At 47.6% G+C, this 11,270-nt stretch overlaps 1 pseudogene; it reads right to left on the reverse strand.

Annotated features, from left to right (window-relative positions):
• Window positions 1–3,339: 3,339 nt before the first annotated feature.
• On the reverse strand, window positions 3,340–8,824 carry LOC109392806 (elongation factor 2-like; annotated as a pseudogene).
• Between the last annotated feature and the right edge of the window lie 2,446 nt (window positions 8,825–11,270).

Here is an 11,270-nt window from a genome sequence, read left to right on the forward strand (position 1 = left end):
AATGCTGTAAAACACATTATTTTAGATATTTGGATTGCATATTGAATAATACTATTAATGTTATTAATAATGCATTAATGCTACATTTCTCCAGTGTGATAATGATATTTTATGAGAACGTCTTTATTCTAAGTAGTTACATTGTGAAGTGTCATTACGTCTGAAACTTATTTTGAAATGGCTAATAAAATACACACAAATACACTCATGTAAACACACACACCACACACACTACTCAGACACACATATATGAGGTATGAGGTGTGATTGAAAAATATGGTAAATGTTTAAATAAAAAAATTATTACAGTAAAAGACACATTGCCATTAATCCCCCTCAAAACACTCCCCCTCGCTTTGAACTCACTTATCTCATCATTCTTGCCACTTTCTGAAGCAGTTCTGGAAGTTCTCTTTCATGAGTGTCTTTACTTCATCCTCCATCATGACAATGCTTTGTGTCACACATCACTTCTGGTATGGCAATTTCTGTCAAATGAAAGCATTACAGAGTATCCTCATCCTCCTTATTCATCAGATCTAGCACTGTGCAACTTCTGGCTCTTCCCCCAAATCAAAATGACCGTGAGAGGTAAACATCTTGAATCGATTCAGGACATCGAGGCAGCCATGACAGCGTAACTAAAGACACTCACAAAAGAGAACTTCCAGAACTACTTCAGAAAGTGGCAAGAATGATGGGATAAGTGTGTTTGAAGCAAGGGGAGTATTCTGAGGGGGATTAATGGCAATGTGTCTTTTACTGTAATACATTTTTAAAATTTAAACATTCACCGTAGTTTTTTATCACATCTCATATACAGAAAAGGCAACAGTGGCAAAATGCTAGCTAGTGAATTTAAGGGAGGCATGCTTAAGTATTCATTGCACTATTCTTTCAAGTTTTCTGTAGCTTTGAATTTTGTCACGATAAAACATTAGGGGGAAAGACATTGGCAGAGAGCATGAAAACCCTATTTACTCAGACACTGTTCCAGTTAGAATTTTACATTTTGTCCACTTGGAGTCTCTCAATTATTATTACTATGCATTTGTCTCTGGACTTCTTTCACCCAGGCTAAGTTAGAAAAATCAGGGTACCTTTGCACAGCACACGTATTTGTAAAGATGCATCATTCTTTTAAAAACATGAACTGGGCCCCTGCTGTGTGTTCCCACCGCGTCTCTTTCCTCCTTCTCCCTCTCCTTTTCTCTCCCTTCTGGTCTTCCCACCAGCGATCTCAAGTGCCCCAGGCACTTAAATGACCTTGGTCCCTGCCCTCCAGCCTGGTATATTCTAGATAAGACTTCCTTTGGACAGAAACAAGGAAATAAAACACCAGTCACAGCCCCCAAACTCCACCTCCCCTAAACATACACAGAGGCTGGAACAAAAGAAAAAATATAGAGACTAAAATTTAGCTTTCGTTTACCCAGCCCGCCGTAGAGGTGTTGTTTGGACAGGGTCTTGGTGAAGGAGGGGCTCTGGATTGGGAAAGGCTTGGTCTGGCCCTGGCCACTACAATGCAGATCAGGCCAAGCGCAGGACGCTAGACCATCTGGCAGTTCCTGGAAAGGGCAGGTGCCTGCAGCTTCTCGTTCCTGAAGTCAGAAGAGGCCAGCCTGTCCCAGTGGCCCTTGGCAAGCGGCCCTTCGTCCTCTGAACTATCCAGCCCTGGAGGTGCTCATTTACGAGATCCACAGACCTCTCTGGTGTGTGGCCATCTTGTGACTTCATTCCTGAACTTGCCTGTAATACATTCCTTGCTCCACAAACAGAGCCAGGCTTTTCCATAGGTAGAACCAGTGAGGGTTATGATGACAGGGGAGCCCCATGGGACTCCACTTCACAAATCTTTGGACAGTCAGGCCTGACTTACCTGTTAGACATAGAGGACGAAGCACCTTAGGCCCGCAGTAGTTTTAGGGGCCCACAAAAATGTTCTAATTCCTTTTAACATCAGAAGGAAAAAATAAAGAACTTTTAGGATCAAAGATTATATTCTTTGTTTATACAACACAGTCCTAAAATGTAATTGGTAGTATTTTCTTACAGAGGAACCTTCCCCTCCACCTCCATCCTAGGCCCTGGGAGGTCCTGACATCCCCTAAGTCTGGTGGGCTCCACTCCCCGCCCCTCCCTCTGCCCCCCAAGCCCAGGCTTTCCAGGAAGCAGCAGCCTCAGATGCCTCAGGACCCCAGCCCTTGGGGGGCATGTAGAATGGGGGAGCTTTTTGGCTTGTCTCCTCACTATAGTTCTACCGCTCATGTTTTCATGAATCTGCAGCAAAATGAGATAAATAAGGACAGTGTGACAAGTTCGTCACAAAGCTAAATTTACAATTAAAGGACAGTTCTTTTTTCTGAAGTTATGTACTTCTTTCTTTTTTTTTGTTTTTGTTTTTTGTCTTTTTGGTCCTAAAATGTTCTTTTGTCTACAAAATGATGGTCGTGGCAGATGATATGTTGAAGGACCATTATTTCACTAAGTGTAAACGTTGGTAACCCTCTTGGCCCTGCCCCTTTCCCCAGTTCTGTCCCGTTGTCCTGCCCTGTGACATCCCACGCTCTGACAAGCAGTGGCTGAGATAATGTGGGTTTTATTTTCATGACCTGCTCTCATGGCTCATCCTTCACGAAGCCCTCTCTGGCCGCAGGCTCTAGGCCTCATAGGTCCCTGCACTGCTTCTCCCAGGGGCCTCACTTCTTCTTGTTCTGTTAGCATCTTTGCATCTGTCTCCTTTACTAGCCATCTTCTGAAATCCCAAACTGCACCTCACTCTGCACCTCCTCCACTTGGCATGGGGCCTGGCACACGGTAACGGCTCAATCCATCTCTGTTGGATGAAGAAATATACTAATTCCCAGAAAAATTACGTTAATGGATGGAATTTCTCCAGCTTTTCGTCTTTTTCTCTCTACATTTTTAATCTTTGGCACCTGTGATTGCTTGCCCACTGGCCAGTGCTAGCAGATGACAGGAAGAATTAGCAAAGCGCAAATGAATATTAATGGACGCAGACATGGTGCTCAGTTTGACAGCTTGCTTTCTTCTGCGGACAGGTGTTTGGGCTTATGGTTGTGGTTTTATATTGTGTGTTGGTGTCTGTAAATTTAATTAAATGTAACATTTCTAAGCAACTTAAGCATACAGTAACTAGAGCTGTAATTTGGGGCTAAACCATAGACTGTATTTTGAACTTACGTGTATCAGTTTTTCATAGTGTTCTGCAAAGGGTACCATGACTGACAAACACTCCGCTATGTAAAAATGTTAAGAGAGTGGGGCATAAAGTATCACCATGCTGATGCAAGCTTGGGCTCGGGGCGGGGGCAGGTTTTAAATGGAATGGGGGCTCTTGTCTCCTAAAAGAAGGAGGTGGGGTACAGGGAGAAAGGTTGGAGAGGTCTGTCTGAGGAGAAAGCATATGGTCTGTCCTGGTGCCTCCCTCCCAGGGCTAGCGTCTGAGAATGTCATTCTCTCTTGTTTGTTCCTGCTGAGGCTTTAGGTGTGTCTATATTGAGATCTGTGTATATTGAGGGCATGGCAAATAATTAAAACAATTAGTTATTATTGGGAAAAAAGAAATGCCTTCAGGCCCTCTGCTAAAGGTCAATCTCCCACGTTCATGTCCAATGGTGTTCCTTGCCTGTTGAGAAGATCTCCAGGGGCCGCCATTTTCAATCTAAGCAAACCCTAATTTCTTGGCCTGGTATCTAAGGCCTCTCAAATCCAGACCCAGTGTAACCTTCTGACATTATTTCTACTTCTCCTCTACACACATTCCATAAGCCAGCTGAGCTGAACTTACCACGTGGCCTCCTGGACCAGTACACTTTCTGGCCTCTACCTTCGCTAGTACAATTCCCTGTTGTCTAGACCTGGGCAGTCCTTCACGCCATCTCTATCTCCAAAAATCCTACCCACTTTTCAAGACCCAGCTTACATTCTACTTCCTTAATGGAGACTACCCTAATTTCCCTAAAAGGTTGTTATCACTATCTTCTTTGACCTCCTATGCCTCCTTGAAAGCACTTAACAGATTCTGTTTTCGAAAATAGTAATTTTTTACTTTATTTTTATTTTTTAACCTCTTAATGCATTTATTTAACATTTTTTTGGACATGAGTTTCCCTCTGAAATGGAAAAAAAAGTGTTGGGTTGCCCATCCCGCCTCCCGACCAGCTCCTGCAGCAAGGGCATTTCGGTCGCCTCTGAAATCTTGAAATAAATATGGAAAGAAATGGCATCAAGTGTTCATGTTGAGCAATGGCACGGAGTGTGCCCAGAGCCTGCTGGGCTGAGGCACTAGGTCTGGACAGTCTTGATTTGTCGTGAGAATGCAAGGGCTTGCTGTTGTAGTCAATCGTGGGCCAGTGTGGGGCTGCCCCCGGGGGGCAGGCTGCAGGAAGGGCAGTCCAGGAATTTTCCAGGGCAGGGATGCCCTCCTTCAGGCCTTTGCGCATGTGCATCTCAGCCACCACCTCGCTGGGGCAGCTGGTGTCACCGAAGGTGTCTCCAGGCAGAACCTGCCAGTAGTCAAATGCACTATGGGAAGGCTTGGCCACCGTGTTGGACCTTAGGTTCGTGGTGAGGCCAAAGGACTCATTGATGGGCAGTAGATCTTTATGACAAACGTGAGAGTGCTGGCCACCTGGGACTCCTCGAAGACATGGCCCTGCTTCTTGTGCAGGACACAGTAGGTGCCACCAATCACAGGTTCTGGACACTGGATCTCCAAAAGTAATGGGCTCCATACGCCCGGGCTGGGTGGTCAGCACGCTGGCTTAGAGGCAGCACCTGGCTGTGGGGGTGACCTGGCCACCCCCCGGGGGGAATGCGTCGGCACGCAGTGTTCATCGTGGACAGCTCCCATGCTCTCACACAGCGCTCACTCTGGTGGCCCTGGAAGCCAGCCGCTACGCTGTCCTTGCTCTCACTGAGGTGCTGAACATTCTTGGCGATGTCAGTAAGGATGTTGGGCCCAGTGCCATCGCGCCCGAAGCACCACACCTGACAGGCCTCGGCCACGTCCCACTCGTGCTTCTCGGCCAGGTGGCGGCCAGTCCCTTGAGCTCCTGGCGGATGGACACCTCGTCCTTGTTGTCATCTGCCAGGCCGTGGGGAAAGGGTGGTGCCTCCAAGTACAGCTGGTTGTGCTTGTTGAGGGACATGGGCAGGCAGAGCACGTTCGACTCCTCACTGACCGTCTTTCGGTGGACGACCGGGTTGGATTTCTTTCTTTCCTTTTTATTTTTAATTGGGGAATTGAGGGAGGAGAACAGTGTTGGAATTGGGGACGGGAACCAGCCAAGCTGTTGCTCTTCAATCTTAGTTGTGGAGGGCGCCAGTTGCCATCTGGCTGCCGGTCGGCAGCTCGTGGCCTCTAAGCTCAAGGTGCCGAGTTCAGTCTTAGTTGCAGGTGGGCGTAGCCACCATCTGGAACAGGCAGTCTTATTGTTAGGAGCACATGCTCTCACCAGCTGAGCCATCCTGCCACCTGTTGGCAGCTCAGCAGCAGCTCAGCTTGGGCACAGCGTCACTGGCTCATGTGGGAATCGAACCGGCGGCCCTGTTACTCAGAGCTTGTGTTCCCAAGCTAACTCTTAACCAACTGGTTGGATTTCTTGATCGGAATGCAGCTGTGGTCCTCCTCCAGGCAGCTCTCCAGGTGCAGCTCACCAGCCTTGGCTCTGACATGCTCCGCCGACTCCTCGATGGTGCACTTCACCTTGGGGTCAGACTTGGCCAGCCGCTTCAGGCCCTCCACCAGCTTGGGCAGGTCAGCGGGTTTATGGCCTCCACGGCGACCCTGACGACAACGCTCACCCTGAACTTCACTGCCCGCCTCTTGTGGGCATGCTCAAAGTCTTCGCTGGGAACTGGTCCACACCCACCAGGCCCATAAGGTTCCTGCAAGGCATGTCTTCCATGGACTCCACGGAATGCCCATCATCAGGATTGTTCTCTGGATGGGCTTCAGGTATAGGTCCTCCTTCTTCCCGGGTGTGTAGTTGGGCCCCATGATCCTGACCTTGAGGCCAGTGGACACCAGTCCCAAGAAGACCCGGCGGAAGGCATTGAACCGGCCTTTGTCAGAGGTTGGCACCATTTTGGAAAGGTACATCATAATGGGCCCTTTGGGGTCACAGCTTTTAATGCCCATGGCTGCTGTGGGGTGGGGGCGGGGGGGGGAGGCTTGCAGTGGTGCTTCTGGGCCATCATGGGGGAGGGCAGGTGGATGGTGGTCATCTGCTGCAGGGCATCTCCCGCGGGCAGCCAGCGGCACGTGACAGCCATCAGAGGCGGTTTGTCTTCTTTGTCCTTATCTTCGCTGTCCAACATGATGTTCAGTTTTTCAGTCAGTTCTGCTGTCTCCTCTTTCTTGAAAGTCATGATTGCATCAGACACCTTGAAGATGGGGTCCAGGATAAGCTGGCAGAATGTCCGCGGCAGCGTCTTGCCGCGGGGACTCGTGGCAGACTTACCCACACACAGATTTGTTAGAAGATGTTCATGGTAAGGAGTGTTATTTATCTGTGTCTAATGCCATGCCTGGCACATGCTTTTTGTTTTCTTTGAATTGAATGTATATCCTCAACAAGGCCAAGCTGAATTCTACGTCTATTTTGCTGATATGCTGTGTAGCCGAAATCTTCCAATTTGCCAATCACAGATGAACAAACAAAACCAGCATAGTCAATGAGGAAAATATAAAACAATATCTCACATATTGTGGTGTTTGGAGGTAGGGAGGCTCTGGGCTTGGATTCAGTGGTACAGTTGGATCGTTTATGACCTGCTTTCTTTGGGTTTTTTTTTTGTGTGTGCTTTTTTAAGGAGGGCACAGCTCACAGTGGCCCATGTGGGGATTGAACCAGCAACCTTGGTGTGCTCAGCACCACGCTCTAACCAACTGAGCTGACCGGCCGCCCCATGAACTGCCTTCTTTGGCATGTGGGCCACCCTTCAACCTGGTCTCAGGGTGGCTGCTGCACATCCAGGTTTTTCACAGAGACACAGTACTCGGGAGAAAAGAAAAGAAGCCATTCCTTCACTTACCGTAAGAAAGAAATCTTTCGTAAGGCACAGCCAGCAAATCTCCTCTCACATATTATTGATCAGAATTGTGACACACATCCATGCCTTACACCGTTGCTGGCAAAGAGGACAGGATTCTCTTGATTGGCTCAGACTAACCAAGATCCACAGCCTTGGTCAAGAGAAAAGCTCAGACGTCCCTGAGCACAAGGCCACCACGTATCCGAACAAAACTGGGCTCCATGTGAGGAAGTAACAATAGCACCAACCCAGGTCACTCTGTATTATAAGCTGTATAAAGCCTGGGTCTGCCAGACCAGGAGTCCTGAGCTCATGGATAGTAATGAGTATGATGAGAACCCTCACCTCCTGCAGGGAAATAATAACAATGGCTACCATTTGTTCTTATCCCCTTCCTCCTTCACCTTCCAACACCTCCTTCCTTATCCTCAAGCTCAGTCAATGATCTTACTGTGCAAACATAAGCAAAGAAATTCCACATTCTTCTACCTGCATTGACTGACCAACTTACAGCAGGCCCACATAGTCCGCCTTCCCTCCCACAGTGTGTGTGATCCATCGTTGCTCCCTGCTCGGGCCGGTGCTCCCACGTGGACCCTAAGTCCCATCCCCATACATCTACTCAAGGACAGCATCCAGCAAACTGGATCACTTGATTTTTCTCTCTTTACTAGATCATTCCCATCCATTAACAACATGCTCCCAACCTTAAAACACCCTCATCTTTCTACCACTAACGATATATGTCTCTATGTCAAAATTTCTTGAAAGGGTTATCTAGAGCCATGGGTCATGTCCCACTCTTCTCTTCTCTCTTTAACTCCTGAGCAGGCTGCCACACGTATCACTCGGCAAAAACCCTTCCTCTCAAGGCAGCCAAAGATGTTCATTGGCTATCGCCAGGATCAGTTCTCAGTCCTCATCTTATTGATCAGTTAGCAGTATGCAACGTAACTGAGTCCTGCTGTCTCCCCAAAACACACTCTGTTACTTGGTTTCCAGAATACCACACATGCCTGGTTTTTCTCCTATTGTACCATCTGGTCCTTTTCTGTCACATTTGCAATGCTCCCTCCTTTTGAAATGATTTGGCATCCCAGGGCTCAGTCCTTGGACTTGTCTTGTCCTACCGATACACGCCTCCCTGGTACTTCTTCAGCCTCATGGCTTTAACTAGCTATCATCTACGTGCTGATGACTTTCAAGATGTGTTTCAGCGTGGACATCTTCCTCGGGTTTTTGACTCCAACATCCAACTGCCTCCTTGACACCCTAATTTGAATGTCCATAAGGCATCCCACATTTAACATGGTTTTACCAGTTTTCTATTGCTGCATAACAAACCCTGCAGCTTAGTGGCAATTTGGGCTGGGCTTAGCTGGATGGTTCACCTGCTGATCGCGCCTGGGGTCACTCATGCAACTGAAAGCCTCTGGAGGCTTTACTGGGACTGGGTGGTTTAAGTTGCCTTCCCTTACATGTCTGGCCATTAGCTGGAGCTGTTGTCCAGGACACTATGATTGTCCTCCACATGCCTCCCCAGCAGGATAGCAGGGGTTTCTTACATGGCTGAGGCAACATTCTAAGAAGCCGAGCCCCAGTGTACAAGCCCCAGTTCATGACTCATTGGAGGCTATTAATATAATAGTAATCATTGTAATAATCTCTCACAACGTCCAAAAGAGAATTCATACCATTTACTCACCTCACCCTGATCTTCTCCACCTACAGGCTTTCCCGTCTCAGGCAACGGCCGTTCCATCCTTTCAGATGCTCAGGCCAAAAACCTTAGAGACGTTCTAGAAGTCTTCGGTTGTTTTCATCTGCCTCATCCAATTCTGTCAGCTCTTCCTTAAACGACATATCCTGAATCCAACCACTTCTCACCACCTCCTTTTCTGCTACCCGGTCGGTTGAACCTACCACACCTCTCAGCAGGACCACTGCACTGGCCTTTGATTGGTTTTCCTGATGCCACTCTTGACCCCAGCCTAGTTTCCACACTTTAGCCTGAGCAATCATGTTAAAACATTAATCAGATTATATCACTCCTCTCCTTAAAACTCTCCAAAGTTCCTACAATGGCCAACAAGTGCCTACATGCCTGTGCTCCTGGCCTCTCCCTCCCCTCTGGCACACCACACGGCTACCTCTCTCACCTCATTTCCAGCCGTCCTCCCTCCCAGACTTAGCTCCAGCCACGCCGGCTCCTGCGCGGTACTCAGTCTACCTGGCGCTCTCCTGCCTTTGGGCCTTTGCACTTGCCGATCCTCAGCCCAGAGTGCTCTTCCCTCAGACATCTGCCTGCTGGGCTCCTTCGCCTCCTTCCGGTCTTTATTCAAATGTCACTTTTGCAGGGTTTCTGATGGCTCTGTTGAAAATCGCAGTCCCCCCTCCTCCAGCATTCCTTTATCCCCTGCCTGGTTTCAGTTTTCTCACAGCACTCTTTGTCATCTGGTATACCATATATTGTACTTATTTACTTGTTTATTGTCTGGTTAACTCCTTGTGAGCAGGATTTCTTTTTTATCTGTTTTGTTCGCCCAGCACCTGGAATAGAACCTGGCGTTGAGTCGCTGTTTAGTCATATTTGTTAAATGACACATATGACATAGTACATATTGGAGCATGTACTATATGCTAAGCGTTTCACCCTGCATTCCCCATGCTAACCCTATAAAAAAGGGCGCTACAGTGTCCCCTCATATAAAGCAGGTGCTATTATCTTCATTTTGCAGACGAGGAAACTGAGGCGGTTGTTTAAATAAATTATCAGAGGTCTCATAGCCATTGAAAGAGGAAGTTTAGAATTCGAGCTGTTAACCACCAAGCCAACCGTCATTTGTCCTCCCAGTGTTCTGTCATGTCCCAGAGGTGGGGGTGGCAGCTCAGTGGTCCTCTGGTCAGCATCTTTGTGTGGTGTGACTTTGGACTGCCTTCCTGGAGTTCCATTGATGACCCAAGTCCCCAGGTAGGAAAGAAAAGACAGAAGAGGAGGAGGAAGAGAAGAAGAAAGTGTTGGGCAAGAAAGAAGCAGAGGAGGTGGCAGGGTCTGGGAGCCGTCCAGCTGCCCCCTGGGTCTACAGTGCAATGAATACAGGACCACCAAGAAAACACCTGAAAAATAACATAAGCACAGCCACCTTAAAACAGAGTAGGTCATCTTTCTCCTCAAGCCTTTGGAAGGTTAAAACTGGGCAAAATTACCTTTGGGCCAAACCTAAAGCAGCATTGTATCCCAAACAACTGTTTGCAAAGATAACAAGAAAGCAGATATTATGACTACAGGACTAAAAGTTGAAAACATTCTTTAGAATCACTAGGTTAGCTTATCTGGACCTGTAGAAATTCCTTCCTTTTATTGATATAATTGTTCCCCTTCCCTTTTTCATAAATACCCATTGTCTTAGCCTCCTAATCAGCACACTGTTTGGGTTTCTGCCTGAATCAGTGCTTTCAGAATAGCTAGTCTCCTGGATCTCAAATAAATGCTTGTTGCCTCTCACTTTGGCTTTTATTTTTGGGTTAACACGCCCATGGGAGGAGGACACGGATGTTCCCGCTACATCCTCCAGCTTATGGTGCTTCTTTCAAACCCTGAGGTTAGGGCTTCCTCTTTTTTCCTCGTGGTAACATGGTAAGGACTGGTTTCCCAGGCTGAAAACATGCAGCAGAACTTTGGGAACAGATGTAACCCCACCCATTCCCAGGCGGCTTTGCTCATCCCCCCCCCCCCCAAGCTGGCCTCAGGCAAGATTAGGCCTCACTCAGATCTGGCATGGGGTTCAGAAACCGTTGTGAATCCCCACCACTAGGCAGGATGACGGGCTCTGCGGTGGGTGAGGATGAGAGGGAACCACTGACTGTCTGACATCTGGCAGCCAGGAGTAGGCTGAATTCCACAGGTCAACCATTGTTGCAAAGCAGGCTACTTTCATCTTGTGACTGATATACACATGCATTCTTTTTTTTTAAACAGTCTACAACCAAGACAGACGGCTGTGGTTGATAGGGTCTGGAGAAAAATAGTAACTACTGTGTTTGGGTTATCATATGATAGCTCACAAAGAAAAGGGGCTTTGTTCTATGATTGGTTCCTCCAGTCAATTAAATATTTAATATCTGCCATGAGGTCCCTGCTGTTTAAGTAGAGATACTTCAGATATATTTCAGAGCCACATGTGTGGTTACTTAATTTAAGGATTTCT

Source organism: Hipposideros armiger, unplaced genomic scaffold (assembly GCF_001890085.2).
Source record: "Hipposideros armiger isolate ML-2016 unplaced genomic scaffold, ASM189008v1 scaffold_349, whole genome shotgun sequence".
In the NCBI taxonomy this organism is placed as follows: Eukaryota; Metazoa; Chordata; class Mammalia; order Chiroptera; family Hipposideridae; genus Hipposideros; species Hipposideros armiger.